The sequence below is a fragment of the Schistocerca serialis genome, unplaced genomic scaffold (genome assembly GCF_023864345.2).
Source record: "Schistocerca serialis cubense isolate TAMUIC-IGC-003099 unplaced genomic scaffold, iqSchSeri2.2 HiC_scaffold_205, whole genome shotgun sequence".
Classification (NCBI taxonomy): domain Eukaryota; kingdom Metazoa; phylum Arthropoda; class Insecta; order Orthoptera; family Acrididae; genus Schistocerca; species Schistocerca serialis.
Window position 1 is genome coordinate 77501 of NW_026047768.1, and position 5000 is coordinate 82500.

Genomic DNA, 5000 nt, shown 5'->3' on the forward strand with positions numbered 1-5000 from the left:
ATGAGCTGCGAGCTGTACCACGTACAAGCTACAGACGCGATCGCATTGCTCACTGTACGGATTCTCATGCTGAGCCATCAGCTAGGAAGCGCCCCATCCATGTCGGCACCCGTGGGCGTTGCACTCGCAGTCGCAAAAAACGCTGGGCAAATATATATCTCGGAAGAGTAACGACAGTCCGAGCCTCCTGGCGTTGCACTCGCAGCCGCAAAAAAACGCTGGGCACATATATGTCTCGGAAGAGTAACGACAGTCCGAGTCTCCTGCGTGGGAAGAGTCTTTCTAGGCCCTGACCCACGGGAAGGGTGTAGCTTCCCCCATCCCGGACATTTGACGTCGTCACACTACCGGTATTGACTAATAGACTGATTGCTGATAATCATTAGCCATACACTGGGGGAAACGGCCGACAGGGGCGGCAACATAGTGGAGCCGCAGTGTCACTAATGTACAGAGATAGAACAGTTTCGACTGGAACTAGAGTAACCGTATACACGGCACTGATTAGTAATAGATGCAGAGCCATCAGAATACAGATAATATATACAACCGTCCCTATACATGCTGAAAGACTCTGCACACAATGAGAACCACACGTCAGCCAGACACTCTTATCACACACTACTCTCTTATCACACACAATATCTAACCACCAGCATGGAAGAACATCCAGTGCATCCTCTCCGCCACATGACACAATCCACACTATCATTACCAGACCGGGAGGTCCACCCAGAAAACACAATATCCCACCCTTCCGACATCCGCACATTGCTCAGCTAAGCCACGAACACCCACACATGTCCTACACAGTGGTGCACCCAACATCACAATACTGCCTCCTGTCACAGCACACAAACAATGGCAGGAATGAAAGACACAGATCTGCCACAACCATGGAATCGGAGCGCCGCCTGTCATGAGCCAAAAGTGCATCCTGACGTGACAAATCGGATAATACCGCAGGCATCCAATTACGATAATCACTATCAACGAACCTGCCGCCCCCCCCCCCCAATACACCTTTCCCTACAACAATGTGTATCTGAACCTACGCTATATCGTACCTTAACCTAACCTATATCGTACCTTAACCTAACCTATATCGTACCTTAACCTAACCTATATCGTACCTTAACCTAACCTATATCGTACCTTAACCTAACCTATATCGTACCTTAACCTAACCTATATCGTACCTTAACCTAACCTATATCGTACCTTAACCTAACCTATATCGTACCTTAACCTAACCTATATCGTACCTTAACCTAACCTATATCGTACCTTAACCTAACCTATATCGTGCCTTAACCTAACCTATATCGTGCCTTAACCTAACCTATATCGTGCCTTAACCTAACCTATATCGTGCCTTAACCTAACCTATATCGTGCCTTAACCTAACCTATATCGTGCCTTAACCTAACCTATATCGTGCCTTAACCTAACCTATATCGTGCCTTAACCTAACCTATATCGTGCCTTAACCTAACCTAATTTGTGCCTTAACCTAACCTAATTTGTGCCTTAACCTAACCTAATTTGTGCCTTAACCTAACCTAATTTGTGCCTTAACCTAACCTAATTTGTGCCTTAACCTAACCTAATTTGTGCCTTAACCTAACCTAATTTGTGCCGTAACCTAACCTAATTTGTGCCGTAACGTAACCCATGTTGTGCCGTAACGTAACCCATGTTGTGCCGTAACGTAACCCATGTTGTGCCGTAACGTAACCCATGTTGTGCCGTAACGTAACCCATGTTGTGCCGTAACGTAACCCATGTTGTGCCGTAACCTAACCCATGTTGTGCCTTAACCTAACCCATGTTGTGCCTTAACCTAACCCATGTTGTGCCTTAACCTAACCCATGTTGTGCCTTAACCTAACCCATGTTGTGCCTTAACCTAACCCATGTTGTGCCTTAACCTAACCCACGTTGTGCCTTAACCTAACCTACGTTGTGCCTTAACCTAACCCATGTTGTGCCTTAACCTAACCCATGTTGTGCCTTAACCTAACCCATGTTGTGCCTTAACCTAACCCATGTTGTGCCTTAACCTAACCCATGTTGTGCCTTAACCTAACCCATGTTGTGCCTTAACCTAACCCATGTTGTGCCTTAACCTAACCCATGGTGTGCCTTAACCTAACCCATGTTGTGCCTTAACCTAACCCATGTTGTGCCTTAACCTAACCCACGTTGTGCCTTAACCTAACCCACGTTGTGCCTTAACCTAACCCACGTTGTGCCTTAACCTAACCCACGTTGTGCCTTAACCTAACCTACGTTGTGCCTTAACCTAACCCATGTTGTGCCTTAACCTAACCCATGTTGTGCCTTAACCTAACCCATGTTGTGCCTTAACCTAACCCATGTTGTGCCTTAACCTAACCCATGGTGTGCCTTAACCTAACCCATGGTGTGCCTTAACCTAACCCATGGTGTGCCTTAACCTAACCCATGTTGTGCCTTAACCTAACCCATGTTGTGCCTTAACCTAACCCATGTTGTGCCTTAACCTAACCCATGTTGTGCCTTAACCTAACCCATGTTGTGCCTTAACCTAACCCATGTTGTGCCTTAACCTAACCCATGTTGTGCCTTAACCTAACCCATGTTGTGCCTTAACCTAACCCATGTTGTGCCTTAACCTAACCCATGTTGTGCCTTAACCTAACCCATGTTGTGCCTTAACCTAACCCATGTTGTGCCTTAACCTAACCCATGTTGTGCCTTAACCTAACCCATGTTGTGCCTTAACCTAACCCATGTTGTGCCTTAACCTAACCCATGTTGTGCCTTAACCTAACCCATGTTGTGCCTTAACCTAACCCATGTTGTGCCTTAACCTAACCCATGTTGTGCCTTAACCTAACCCATGTTGTGCCTTAACCTAACCCATGTTGTGCCTTAACCTAACCCATGTTGTGCCTTAACCTAACCCATGTTGTGCCTTAACCTAACCCATGTTGTGCCTTAACCTAACCCATGTTGTGCCTTAACCTAACCCATGTTGTGCCTTAACCTAACCCATGTTGTGCCTTAACCTAACCCATGTTGTGCCTTAACCTAACCCATGTTGTGCCTTAACCTAACCCATGTTGTGCCTTAACCTAACCCATGTTGTGCCTTAACCTAACCCATGTTGTGCCTTAACCTAACCCATGTTGTGCCTTAACCTAACCCATGTTGTGCCTTAACCTAACCCATGTTGTGCCTTAACCTAACCCATGTTGTGCCTTAACCTAACCCATGTTGTGCCTTAACCTAACCCATGTTGTGCCTTAACCTAACCCATGTTGTGCCTTAACGTAACCCATGTTGTGCCTTAACGTAACCCATGTTGTGCCTTAACCTAACCTATAATGTGCCTTAACCTAACCTAAAGTGCGCCGTAACCTAAACTATATTGCGCCTTAACCTGACGCACGTTGTCGCTGAACCTGCTCTGTAATTGTTATGCAACCCGTTAAAGTAGTGTAGTGTTGCCTAACCGCAACCCTCGCAATATAGTTCGCTACTCGCACTGCCCGGTCCCCTGTGTATCGCGTCATGTTAAACACCTTGCAGGTGTTGCTGACTTTCCACATGCTCCTGCTATACACTGTAGTGTGGATAGCAGCAGGACGTACATGCCCCCCCCCCCTTCCCCCCTGCCTTCGCAAGCTGGTCGGTGAGAAGTTTGCATGTTCAATGCCCTTCGCATGCCGACGTACTCAGCCTACGTTGTGGTACGGCCTGTCACCTGTCCGCCGATGTACGCAAAACCCACAAACTGTACTGCACATTGCTCCGTATGTACTGAATGATACATCGTGGCCCATGTGACCGTATGACGACAGCGCCTAGCAACGGCGGACCATACAGTCCAAATATTGTGCACGCAGCTACGTGTCGTCTCCCTATAAGAGCTGGATTGCAGTGTGGTACGCCATACAGACGTGTGGGAGGAACGGACGCCCTGGATGGCGATCAGCATGAGCAGTCTGTTGATGTAGTGGAGCGTGTATTCGGACGTAGTCGTCTCTTCTCACACACCGTGATAGCATGTTGCACCGCGTTCCACATCTGCGACATGCTGCAGAGGCGGGCTGACAGTCGTTCGCGCAATGGACACCGCATACGTACGGGGTCTACCTTCCACGTGTTCTCTAGGCGTGCACATGTTGTTGCGTCTATGTGGGCAGACGTAGTGTGTTGTGACACCTGACACAGGCATGCAATACTCGTTGCAAATGGCGATGGACGTGTACGTTTGCTGGTGACGTTACGCAAATGAACAACCGGTAACCCGTTGTGGTGCGGTTGTTCTCGCTAGAGGTGAATCAGTGTTGGCGACGATCGGTCGAGCTATTAACCGGTTGTTTCAGGGATACCCACCATGCCCACGAACGTGAAAGGGGACCCACCATGCCCACGAACGTGAAAGGGGATCTGGGTGTGAGGCGATACGCGGCGGTGGCTGGGTGGGACCGTCCCCGGCCGGTGAGGGGGGGCCGCCCGGCGTGCTGGCAGCGCGGTGCGTGGGCGCACGCGCTACAGCCGGCTGGTGGGGGCGGCCGGTGGCAGGCGCGCCGGCCGACGGACGCGGCAGGCGGCGCAGCTGCGCGCCGGCGCCCCCTGCTCGCGGCGCCTTGCGGCCAAAGTAGGTCCTCGCGGGCCCGGTGCGAAGCGCGGTGGCCATCTGCAGTGTGCTGGTCCGATTGAGGACTTTGTGCGCTGAGGATGCGCCGCCGCCCGGCGCTCGGCGCCGCGACGCCGTCTGCTGCTCGGTCGCCCCAGCGGTTCTCGCAGGTGGTTTGTATCGCAGCTGTGCGGACGTGTTGGCGCGTGCGCTGTGCTGGGAGAGTTCGCTTCGGCACCCAAGTAGGGCTTTTGTCCTTCTGTGGCGCTGGCGTTGGAGCTGCCGGTCACCGTAGGTGGCGCGTGTTGTCTCCCGCCGGCAATGCCACGACAGCACGCTCCCGGGCCTCTGTCGGCAGCGGCAAGCTCAG